A 13,889-nucleotide genomic window follows, 5' to 3' on the forward strand; every position below is an offset into this window, starting at 1 on the left:
CTCAATATCTGGTGGTAGTTTAGTTCACCGTGCTTCCGCTCGTACCATTCTAGTATATTCCGAACTAACACGAAGGATCAGTGCTCTTTCCTCGATTCTTCCCACCTTTCTTGCCATTTAACTAATGTTCGTGCCATTGCGCTTTTCTTGGCATCTTCAGCTGGTCGGCCGATTGCAATACCATACAGATCGGTCATTTCTCTTGACTGTAAATCTACTGGGACATTTCTAGATAAAACCAGGATCGCGTCGTCTGACACCGTCCGATACGCACAAGCTGTTCGTATAGCCGTAGTACAGTAGGCTGATAGTATCTCCTTTTGGTGGATCATTTCAGATCCCTGCCATACTGGTGCTGCATATGATGTTATTGAGCTGGTTACGTTGGATAATAACTGACGAGACGCTTAGCCTGGGCCGCTAATGTTGGTCATTATTCGCGTTAGAGCTCCAATAACTCTAAATACTTTCTTTTCCACCGCCCCGTAGTACCCGTTAAATTGATTTTGAGTCATTTCTATCCATTTCCAGCTTGATGTTGTGGTTTCTTGGTCCCTCATCCGTATCTGACCACACCACTTAAAGGCATGTGACGCCAGAAGGTAGTCTGAATACCCGTCAAGAGTCTACAATCCTCTCTTCTTAATGATAGAAACAACTTTGTTAGTCTTAGGCTTTAAGACCTACATATAATCCTCGATACTTTAAAGCCCCGCGCTTGTAACCACGCCTTTCCCGCTTAGTCGATCATGTGCACTTGTCACCTTCTCTTAATCTTTTCCAATCTAATTTTGACGTCTAAAGCTTCAGCTGATGCGCCCCTTTTAGCTTGTTCATCCGCTTTTTAATTCCCACCTACTCCAATATAACATGGGACCCAATATAGATGTATGATTTTCTCTGTCCCGATTATTTCCTGGGACTGTTACACTTTCATTATCAAAGTTGACACAGCTGCAGTTTAAGCTGTGCCCTTACAGTGGTTCTGCCGCTTTGGTTACGGCTAATACTTCTGCTGGGAAAATGATATAGTGATCTGACAGCTTATACTACTACTTTGAAAGCACCTGTGTACACATGTATCGCCTCGTCCGTCATTGGGGCATCCTTGCGCGAACCATCCACCTCTATTATGGTTTTAAGATCCCCTCGAAGCGCAGATAGGGAACCAGGTAGTCTGTTCGTCCTGTAATTGATGACACTATACTTTGGTATGCGTTCAAGCTGCCCCGAGGCACTGAGCCTCGTTGTAGTTGTTAACGCCATGTTCTTTGCGCCAGGTCTACAGGTGTAATGTGCAGAATGGCACACAGTGCATCCGTCGGGATTTTTTTACCGTTATGTTACCACAGTTATTATTCTCTTTGCACAATGCACGTTGAATATAGGAAGCCTATGTAAATCTAAAACAGACACATGTTCATTTAAGGCTTGAATTGGGAAAATCAGCTCGAGAAACATGAGCTATATATGACTCCATAGGATAGAGCAGTTGATCGACGATTATTAGAGATCTAGTTTTTATACTCACCTGAGCAGAGCTCATAGAGTACATTAATTTTGTTCGCATAACGGTACCCCGTAACGGCATAAACTAATCGAGATAGATATAGACTTATAAAAAATGATCTGGGCGAAAAGATAAATTAATTTAGCCATGTCCGTCCATCCGTCCGTCTGTCCGTGAAAACGATAATTTGAGTAAATTTTGGGGTATCTTAATAAAATTTGGTATGTAGGTTCTTGGGCACTCGTCTCAGATCGCTATTTAAAATGAACGAAATCGGACTATAACCACGCCCACTTTTCCGATATCTAAAATTTCGAAAAACCAAAACAGTGCGACAATTCATTACCAAAGATGGATAAAGCGATGAAACTTGGTAGGTGGGTTGACCTTATGACACAGAATAGTAAAACTTTGGACAATGGGCGTGGTGAAATTAGGCAGGAACGTTATTCCTATTACTATATGTGTTCTAAATAAAAATTAGCGAAATCGGATGACGAACACGCCCACTTTAAAAAAAAACTTTTTAGTCAAATTTTAACAAAAAGTTTAATACCTTTAAATTATATAAGTAAATTATGTCAAAATTCAACTCCAGTAATGATACGGTGCAACAAAATACAAAAACAAAAGAAAATTTCTAATTGGGTGTGGCTCCGCCCATTTTCATTTAATTTGCCTAGAATACTTTTAATGCCATAAGTCGAAGAAAAATTTACCAATTCTTGTCAAATTTGCGCAAAAAAGTTGAAGTATCGTTGCGTGCGAACGTGTTTTCGATCGCTACGTGTATTTAATTATTTTGCAATGCTTAAGTGTATAAGCTGTCATATCGAATTCGTGAGAGAAGAATTTATCTCATGTGGTATCTGTGCTCATAAAGTATATATTTAAAATGTGCTAAATTAAATAATTCTGCAGCAAATCTTGTAAAATCAATATTTAAATGTGACAATTGCGTGAATAGCACAATATCAATATGCCTCTCACCACTTGTACAAACTCCTGTTCTCACTGGTAATAATTTCACGTCGCCTTTGAAAATTGACGAACCAGCTGATGCAAGTGTTGTTATTGTCAACGTTAATAACAGTCACAGTGATGCAGAAAATATCAAAACTGCTGATTCTTATACCGAGAAGACTACCAATGACAATGATGTGCAACCAGCTCATCAGAAGGTAGCTGCTACAAAAAATAAAACTAAAGACAAACATGTTCGCACTCTTGGCTCAAATGCCAACTCTGAACTTTGTGTTGACGCCAAAACTAAGTGGCTGTATATTGGGTCTTTTTTGTCATCAGTCACGGAAAATAATATAATTGACTATGTTTCCAAACACTCTGGGATACGGAAAGGGTTGCTTTCATGCCACAGGCTTGTTAGGAATGGTACTGCCGTGGAATAATTAAAACGAATCACCTTTAAACTTAATGTTTCCGAATCCTGGTTTAACAGTATGCTCAAACCTGAGCTCTGGCCTGCTGGTGTGGCTGTTTGCCCTTTTCGGTTTCGCCAAAAACCAGTTCTTCAGAAATTGTAACTATTGAATCTAACTGCTTAGGTATCCTTACACCTATTCAGTTAAAATCTAAATATACGCTTTACTATCAGAATGTAAGTGGAATGCGTACGAATCATCGCAATTATATAGTAATGTCATTTCACATGAATATGATATAATTGTTTTGATGGAGACGTGGTTGACCGAAAATTTTTCCATATAATGAGTTTTTCGATAACTATTATTATATATATCGTAATGATCGTTACTCTAACGCAACCGGGCTTGAAAGGGGTGGTGGTGTCCTAATTGCCGTTAGATCTGATCTATGTAGTGGACAAATCGATATTGATTATAATAATAGTGACGTGGAACAAATCTGTATATCTTGGTCTAATGATTGTAATACTTTACCTTCAAATATTAAATCCGGCATCGATATTCTAGTTGTTAGCACCTTATTTTCATACGGTCTGAAGCAATATAACTCTCAACCAAATAAGAATGGTAGATTCTTAGATCTAGTTTTCGGCTCTGCTTATTTAAAAATATCATGCCTTGAGTATCCATATCCAATTTTGGAAAACAGTTTTCACCATAGTGCTTTGGCTATAAATTTTGATCTTTATAATTTTTATAAAAAACCAGCCGAATCTACATTGGAATATAATTATTTCAAGGCCGATCGTGTGGCGATAAACGAGTTCTTCTTAGCTAATAATTGGACCTTTCTTAACTTCTCCGGAAACTCGGAGGCCTCCTATGAAATTTTTAGAAGAAGGCTTTTACTAGCCCTTTCGAGTTTCGTACTTCTAAAAAGTAAGGTCTTATTGAATAGGCCGCCTTGGTTTAATCTAAAACTAAATAATCTTAAAAATATAAAAATAAAGCTTTTAAAAAACATAGGAAAAGCTGTAAAGAAATTGATCGGCTTAGCTGTATAAGTCTTAGAAAGCAATTCGATTGCCTTAATAAGTGTCTATTTAAGCAATATATGCTTAAACTCGAATCAAAACTAAAGTCAAATCCGTCCCGTTTCTGGTCGATTATTAACTCCAAAAGAAAAACCAACGACCGTGGAGTATGATGGCAAAGATTCCAGTAATCCACATAATGCCTGCAACTTATTTGCTAAATCATTCCAACAAGTTTATTCAAAATTTACCTCTTCACCTAATCCTATATTTCACTTTGGGTACCAATGCCAAATTTCTAATTTCGTTGTCACCGCAGATGATGTTCTTCTGTCAATCTCTAAATTGACAAGTAGTGCAAAATCAGATACTGAGGGGTTTTCTCCGATATTTTTCAAAATATGCGCAAAATCCATTGCAGAACCCTTAGCTCATCTCTTTCAAAATTGCTTGAACAGCGAAATTTTTTTGGACTCGTGGAAGCTATGCTCCTTAAATCCCATATTTAAGTCGGGTAACCGCAATGACATTTGCAACTACAGACCGATTGTTAAACAGAGTACTCTGGCAAAAATATTCGACCACGTACTTCAACGTAAATTGTTCGATTATGTAGGCAAGGTTATAGTGGAGTGTCAGCATGGATTTTTCCCAGGTCTACCTCCACAAATGTAGCTTTAGTTACTAATCAAATTGTGGGTGCTTTAGAGAACTCTGAGCAACTTGACATCATATAAAATAAAATATCTCTCCGTTCGATTTATAGGAAAGCGACTTGCATTTATTAATCATATATTTTCCTAATTTACATATATCAAAACGACTTGCTTTTATCAATCATGTATTTCGATCGAGCGACTAGCGTATTCAAGGTACGGTTGTTTAATGATCTGCTGAAATGCTACCGTTTGCCAAAATACATCGAGCTTTGGGGTTTTCCTCTAAATCAATTGTTTTTTCGTATTTTTTTATGGGGATGGCTTTGGTGACCAAAGTCCACTTTACTAGGTATTCGCGTTTGTCTTCATTTTGTGTGCAGCAACAATTCAGTTGTAGTTTTTTTATGCTCTTTCCTATTGTCATCAGGCGATAATACCGTTGAAGTTTTTTTGTGCTTTGCTCGCGGTACTAATATCATTATTAGCTAATGATAGTTACTTTTTTGCGTTTATAACCCAGCAACAGTTTGGCCTTAGACTCAACCCAGCATTACATATGGGAGGGTAGCATAAGTTTTTGGATGGTACCTCTTGTTAACTATCCCCCTTGTTAAGCTCGAAAAGTCCCGGTTCGGAATGTCATAAAGTTCGGGGCAATGTCATTTATGAGATCATTTAAGCTTCATTGGCAAGATGGATTAACTCTGTTTGCATACCCGCTCGACTTTACAATTTAGAATTAATGTAAATATTTAGATAGATAGACTAGTGCTTAATCTACATACAATTAACAATCTACATACAATTAATAACAATCGAAATTTGTTTTCTTAAGTAGTTCTGTAGTAATTCAAAATTGGCTTGTGGAATATTATAATAACAATAACAATAGCCGTTTCTTGCATTTTTCAAATAATTAGTTTCACATCGGGTAAAATTACTTTACCGAAGGTTGCTCTTGTGGATTTTTTTCCATCGATTAATACTGTGGTGCCGAGGTCTTTTTCAATAGCCTTCTGAACATAAATCCTATCTAGCTTACCTCCAAGTCTTTTGTTTCGCTTTAAAAAAACCTTTTCCCCAGGGTGATAATTTTTAAATTGTTTTCCTAAGTTATTTCTGCTCAAAATTCTTTGTTGGGCTTCCATCAACTTGTCTTGGGCTTCCAAAAATTGTCTCTTAGTAAGCTCTTAATTAGATCTAAATGAAACGCTTTTTCATTGTCAGAAACGATTGTTTTGGTATTATTGAATGTCAGTAAAATTTCCAACAGGGCATATTTAATGTCAATTGAGGATCTAGATGTAATGGGTTTAACTATGGCAAACTTGGATAATTTATCAACGCATGTTAGAAAATGGTATTTACCGGTCATAAAAATATCCATGTGAAGGATTTCTCCTGGAAGGTGAGGGATAGGAGTTTTTCCTATTCCAGGATCAGATGGTTTCCTCTGGTATTTATTTTTAAGGCATATTTTACAATTTGCAATCATCGCTTGCAACATTTTTTTCATTTTTGGAAAGAAGTATTCTCGAGATATTTGTTGGAAATTTTCGTACAAACCACGATGAGCACGGTTATGTTCCGCTACTATTGTTTCTAACTGGTCGTCTTTGTTGACCAAGTCTATGCCGAGAATTTCGGTATGGATAAATTTAACGCCTGGAAATCCTAGCTTTAAGGTATTTTGTATCAATGCCAAAGTCGGGAGGTCACAGTGAATACCGCTGGTAACGTTGGGGTTAATAACAGATTTAAGACACTGAATTAGGTTTGCGGTGTTGTCGAAAAAGATTGTATGCCTAACCAGTTTTTGAAAAAGGATCTTCGCGGTTTTACTGAATGTGTTTGATTCAGATAACACTATCTGATTTCTAAACTGATTAATGGGACATTTAACAGATTTAATGACATGAGTTGAAGACTCCTCACTCTGAACACTTTCGCTTTTCTCAGTAGAATTCATATTGTGACAGTATTGTCTGGAGAGCGCATCTACAACTTTGTTATCTTTACCAGGTTTGTTGTGAAATGTAGGTGAAAATTCTTCTATAAAGGCCTTCCATCTTTTCATTTTGGCATTCGGATTCTTATCCGAAATGGCAAATATGAGTGGCTGGTGATCTGTGAAAATATTTATGTTTTTTATTCCGCATAAATAATGCCGAAGTCTTTTCAGTGCCCACACAATCGCAAGCAGCTCACGTTCATTGGTTGCATAGTTTTGTTCACAAGGTGATAGTGTTCGTGAAATCATGGTAATTGGGCGACAGTTTTGGGATAAAACCGCACCCAGTGCACTAAACGAAGCATCGGTTGTTAGCTCAAATGGTCGGCTATAATCCGGATATTGTAGTAAAACGTCATCGGAAGCTAGCACCTGTTTTATCTTTTCAAACGCTTGGAGTGCTTCTGAGCTGAGAACGATTTTTATGCTTTCTGACCTATGTGCACCGACGTTCCCATTCTCACCTTGAAGATATGCAGTCAGAGGTTTAACTATAGCAGCATAGTATCTTACAAAATGTTAATAGTATCCAGATAGGCCGAGGAACGACCGTAATGCTCGAAGGGTTTTAGGGGGTTCGTAATTAATAATATCGTGCACTTTATCTGGACAAGTTTTTATACCCCTTTCGGATACTAAAAAACCCAAAAACTATACCTCCGTTTTGAAAAACTTTGATTTTTCAGGTGATACTCTCATCCCCGCTTTCTCTAATTTTTTATGAATATTATCTATGTCTCTTAAATGAGACTGTTCATCGGGAGAATAAATAATTATATCGTCCACATAAACATGACAAAATTTTCCTATACCTTGACGTAAAACGTCGTCTATTTGCCTTTGAAATATGCTGGACGCGTTTCTCAATCCAAGAGGCAACCGACAGAATTCGTACTTTCCAGTATTAATGCTGAACGCCGTTTTTTGCATATCCTCCTCACACATGATAATTTGGTGAAAACCTGACTTGAGATCTAAAGTAGTGAAGTATTTGGATTTTCCTAAATTAGCCAAAATTACGGAAGTATCGAGTATGAGGTATCGATCAGGGATAGTTTTTTCATTGATCTTCCTAAATTCTATCACCATGCGCAACTTCGGCTTTCCATTCTCATCGAGGACTTTTTTTGATACCACGTGAACTGGTGAATTATAGGGCGAGCATGACTTTATAATAATGCCATCTTTGAGAAGTGTTTCAATTTCCTTGTTAATAAACGGAGCCACTGAAATCGGGTACGGATAACTTTTACTGTATATTGGTTCGTTGGTAGTTGTACGGATTCTTCCCTTCACGGAGGTGTTGTATGGCTGGATCAGCAAAAGCGGTTACATTGGTGTTAATTATCTGACGAAATTGAGCTTCAAAACTAGATGGAACTGAGTAGGTCTCTATTGTTATTAAATTGACCTGGTCACTTGAGAGATGTTGTAATTTAACTTTGCCATTCTGATAAAGTAAACACCCTCTGTCATTGACGAAACATACATACATACAAGTAAGGCGCGATAACCTCCGAAGAGACCTAAGGCCGAGCTTCTCTTCCAATTTGCGTCGTGCTCCTCTTGATTTTTCCCTACAAATTGGCCGGAAGGGACCTACATGTTTTATGCCGACTCCGAACGGCATCTGCAAGGCAGATGAGTTTTCACTGAGAGCTTTTCATGGCACAAATGCACTCGGAGCGCTTGCCAAACACTGCCGAGGGGCGACCCCGCTTAGAAAATTTTTCTTTTAATTGAAAAACTTTATTTCTAAAATTTTGATGTTGCTTTGCCCGGGGTTCGAACCCAGGGCATACGGTGTGGTAGGCGGAGCACGCTACCATCACACTACGGTGGCCGCCAATCAGTGACGATATTTGCTTTAATTTTCCTGAGAAACTCATACCCTATGATACCGTCGAACATATTTAAATTTGGAAGTAAGTAAAATGTTGAGGTATGGTCTAGAATATTAATTAAGCATTTTTTATTAATGATATTCGTACCATTAATAGACTTCAAACGGAACGGCTGTTCTAAAAGTTTAACACCTTGGAGAAATGAAAAATTTTTTATATAATTTTTCGACGTACCTGTATCAATTAAAATACGAAACTCCTGCCCGTTTCTAGTTGTTTTAGTAATATACGGCAGGAGCGGATTTAGTTTACACAAATAAGGACGGGACTGTCTACGGCTATGCCGAAGACTTCATACCTTTCATGAATGGGGCTGAACAATAATCTTATCCCGTTCGTAATCTCCGAATAATCGGATGTATAAGATAAAAAATATATAGTGAACAGATCTACATACCTTAACGATTTTTAAGATAAATATAAAATAAAAAATAGGAAGGTACTTTGTGTGAGGATGCAAAGTTTCAGGTTTTTTGTGGTCTGCGTGTAAAATCTATGACTACGAATCACGTATTCAACAATATATGACGTAAACGTAACTATTTGATGAAATGTTATGAATTTTGAAGCTCCTAGCCGTAAAAAAGGGGCAAAAAAATACAGTTTATATGGGGTATATAATATATGTGCCACCGATCTCTATGATTTTTTCAGACAACTATATATAATATACACGTAAGCATTTGGTGAAATTTGAAGCTTCTAGCTGTTAAAATGGGGCCGAAATCGTAAAAAAAAATATATATATACTATATATATATACTATATATACCATCATATATATATTATATATATCACCGATCTCTATGATTTTTGACACAACAATATATACTATACACGTAAGCATTTGGTGAAATTTGAAGCTTCTAGCTGTTAAAATGGGGCAGAAATTGCGCAAAGTTTCTTATCTGAACAATCGGTTGTATGAGATATATGCTATATATACCACCGATCTCAATGATTTTTTCAGACAACAATATATACTATACACGTAAGCATTTGGTGAAATTTGAAGCTTCTAGCTGTTAAAACAGGGCAGAAATTGCGCAAAGTTTCTTATCTGAACAATCGGTTGTATGAGATATATGCTATATATACCACCGATCTCAATGATTTTTTCAGACAACAATATATACTATACACGTAAGCATTTGGTGAAATTTGAAGCTTCTAGCTGTTAAAATGGGGCAGAAATTGCGCAAAGTTTCTTATCTGAACAATCGGTTGTATGAGATATATGCTATATATACCACCGATCTCAATGATTTTTTCAGACAACAATATATACTATATACGTAAGCATTTGGTGAAATTTGAAGCTTCTAGCTGTTAAAACAGGGCAGAAATTGCGCAAAGTTTCTTATCTGAACAATCGGTTGTATGAGATATATGCTATATATACCAGCGACCTCAATGATTTTTTCAGACAACAATATATACTATACACGTAAGCATTTGGTGAAATTTGAAGCTTCTAGCTGTTAAAACAGGGCAGAAATTGCGAAAAGTTTCTTATCTGAACAATCGGTTGTATGAGATATATACTATGTATACCACCGATCTCAATGATTTTTTGAGACATCAATATATGCTACACACGTAAGAATTTGGTGAAATTTGAAGCTTCTAGCTGTTAAAATGGGGCCGAAATCGCAAAAAAAAATATATATATACCATCATATATATATTATATATATCACCGATCTCTATGATTTTTGACACAACAATATATACTATATACGTAAGCAATCGGTGAAATTTGAAGCTTATAGCTGTTAAAATAGGGTAGAAATTGCGAAAAGTTTCTTATCTGAACAATCGGTTGTATGAGATATATACTATATATACAACCGATCTCTATGATTTTTTCAGACAACAATATATGCCATATACGTAAGCGTTCGGTGAAATTTGAAGCTTCTAGCTGTTAAAGTGGGCTAAAATTGCGAAAATATATATATATACTATATATACCACCATATATATACTATATATACCACCGATCTGTATGATTTTTTCAGACAACAATATATGCTATATACGTAAGCATTTGTTGAAATTTGAAGCCTCTAGCTCTTAAAATAGGGCAGTAATTACGAAAAGTTTCTTATCTGAACAATCGGTTGTGGGGGATATATACTATATATACGACCGATCTCATCAATTTTTTCAGGCAACAATATGTGAAATATACGAAAGTATATGGTGAAGTTTGAAGCTTCAATCTGTTAAATTGAGTAAGATATTACAAAAATCCTCCTTTTCTGAAAAATCGGTTGTATGGAGGATATATGCTATAGTGGTCCGATCCGGCCGGTTACGACAAATGTCTAATCGGACACCCAAATACACCGGCTCACCAAATTTTATCAAGATATCTCAAAAATTGAGGGTCTAGTTTGCATACAAACAGACAGACGGACATGGCTAAATCAACTCAGCCCTTCAACCTGATTATTTCGGTATACTTAATGGTGGGTCTATCTATTTTCCTTTAAGGACTTACAATTTTGGGTTTCGTGACGAAATTAATATACCATTTCATTTTCATGAAAGGTATAAAAGGTTATTACGTCATACTGATCTTCAATATCATCTCCCTCTTCGCGACTAAAATACCCATTGTATGGATCATATTCACGTTTGTAGCAATCCCTACACTCGACACCTTCACGCGCTTCACCCTTATACCCTATGTTGTCATTATTTGAAAAATATTCTAATTCATCTGGCATAAAGTTAATTTTCTGAGCTTTTTGAATTGGTACTCGGTCGGAATTCGATTGCTACCGAGCTCGTTTATACGCCACTTGCTGGTTCGAATTTGGATTCTGTGTATATGTGTAAATATTAGGCTTAGAAAAATGTTTGCTATGCTGCTGCTGTGGCATATTCGGATAGTTGGAATGATTACGTTCTCTGTAAAAGGATGAACTATTATCAACTTCCATAGGAGTTGGCATAGGCGTAACATTAGAGTAGGGACGTTGTTGGTATTGTGACAGTGGTGCTTTTGATTTGTGAGGTTTTAATGTGTTACCCATTGCAAATGCTTGCGCAAAGTCATATCGCATATGACTCGTTTGGAGTTCTTGTGCGACTGCAAGAGTAGATGTAAGATCTTTCGGCCTTGCTGAAAAGAGTATGTCACACATAGGGCGACGAAGCCCAGATACGAAGACGTGCAATGCATTCTCTCTGGCACGATCATTAGGAGCTGCAATAACATCACTATTTCCACTATGAGTCATAATTTGCTTATTGATTATTAAAGATAGTTGTTTATCTACCTTGTTGTAGTATTCTGCAATGGACAAATTATCTTGTCTCAAAATACTTAGCTCATTTTCCATTACGTATAATGGCCTTTTATCAGCATACGTTTGATCGAGCCTAGAAATGATTGCCTTATAATTTAGAACAGTATTAAATGATGCGAGAGTAGTGTTGGCAGAATCCACTATCTTATTTCTAAAGATACCCATGGCTACATAATACTTCTCCGATCCCTCCTTGTAGTAAGTCATTGCAAACTCGGCTGCATTTCGCCAAGCCGGGTACGTGAAAGATTCGCCTTTAAACTCAGGCAGAGATTTAATTAAGTCTAAGCTGACATTGTTCTGTTCAATTAATGGGTTTATGGAAACTGGTAAAAGCGGTTCCACACTGGGTGGTCCCAACCGGTTAACGGCTAAAGTTAGACGTTTTATCTGCTCTTCAAGCTCCTGCCTAGTATGTTCATTAGACGTATTAACGATTTCTAGCACTTGCATTTTCAATTATAAATCAACCTCTCAATCAAAGACTTGGTTTACAAAATGATACAAGTTATTTTATTTTAAAGGGCTATTATATGCACGAGAGATATCTGAACTTTAAAAGTTCTCGACAGCACAACAAAATCAATTCTATAAAATTTGAAATTTTATCATAAATTTCGAAGCGAACAGCTCCCACAAGATGCCCTTTGGTTTGTAGATTTATATTAATATTAATGCAAACTGGAAAAGTTGTTGAGTTTTAGCTTAATTGTATTATAAATCTGACGAGCTTAAAAATGCTTCTAAAAATGCACTATTTATTATTTCAATTACATATACGTATTTGAGTTACAGTTTTCGTAAAGGACTTTAAGAAACTTTAGTGCAACTCACTACTTCCTACAGGATTTTAACGTTGCAATCATATGACAAAAACTAATTTTAAGGTATTTAGCGCTTCTTTTAACTTCCTATAAAGTCTTTTTTTAAAGCACTAATAAGAAATACACGTGAGTTATATTTTTGGAACAAAATTAAAATGCGGAATTTTTTGTTTAAGATTTTGTAGAACACCGTTTTTAAACACTTAAAAGAACTTTTAGTGCACTGATTCAAAAACACAAATTTTTTTTTTTTAAATCCACTTAACGAACATTTGAAAAATCACTTACAATTGTATTAATTTAATCGAGGATCCTATGGTCATTTGTCTTCAGCAATGATTTGATGATAGTTCTTAGCAGCTTCTCAGGGGTCCTATGATCCTTTTGTTTCTAAAAGACTTCTAGTTGGGCGCCAAATAAAATATCTCTCCGTTCGATTTATAGGAAAGCGACTTGCAATTATTAATCATATATTTTCTTGATTTACATATATCAAAACGACTTGCTTTTATCAATCATGTATTTCGATCGAGCGACTATCGTATTCAAGGTACGGTTGTATAATGATCTACGGAACTGCTACCGTTTGCCAAAATACATCGAGCTTTGGGGTTTTCCTCTAAATAAATTGTTTTTTCGTATTTTTTTATGGGGATGGCTTTGGTGACCAAAGTCCACTTTACTAGGTATTCGCGTTTGTCTTCATTTTGTGTGCAGCAACAATTCAGTTGGAGTTTTTTATGCTCTTTCCTATTGTCATCAGGCGATAATACCGTTGAAGTTTTTTTGTGCTTTACTCGCGGTACTAATATCATTATTAGCTAATGATAGTTACATTTTTGCGTTTATAACCCAGCAACAGTTTCCACCCAGCATTACATATGGGAGGGTAGCATAAGTTTTTGGATGGTACCTCTTGTTAACTTATATCAAACATTTTGTAGTATTAAGCGTCTATGCCCACCTATGCAATACATTTTGCGGCATTACGAATCATGAACTCCTATGCAATACATGTTTAACAGCTCAATAATATTACAATATTATACAAATTATTGACCTAACACATCGGTTACCTAACATCAATGGAATGCCGAATATGAAACCCTTGTCTATTCACAAATAATAAATTCTGCTTATTATCAATTTTAGTTTCTCACCAAAATATTTACATACAACCAATCATGAGAATTAACCAGACAGAATATCGATTTGCTGACGAATGCATACATATTTACATAT

The 13,889-nt window shown here is 36.2% G+C and overlaps 1 long non-coding RNA gene across 2 annotated transcripts in view; it reads right to left on the reverse strand.

Annotated features, from left to right (window-relative positions):
• The window catches only part of LOC137237679 (uncharacterized), a 480,678-nt gene extending 467,688 nt beyond the window's left edge, over window positions 1-12,990 (reverse strand). For both annotated transcript variants that reach the window (XR_010949008.1, XR_010949007.1), the window contains exon 1: window positions 12,936-12,990. This is a non-coding gene — a long non-coding RNA (uncharacterized lncRNA). The remainder of the gene's footprint in view (window positions 1-12,935) is intronic.
• Window positions 12,991-13,889: the final 899 nt, after the last annotated feature.

Source organism: Eurosta solidaginis, chromosome 1 (assembly GCF_040869045.1).
Source record: "Eurosta solidaginis isolate ZX-2024a chromosome 1, ASM4086904v1, whole genome shotgun sequence".
In the NCBI taxonomy this organism is placed as follows: domain Eukaryota; kingdom Metazoa; phylum Arthropoda; class Insecta; order Diptera; family Tephritidae; genus Eurosta; species Eurosta solidaginis.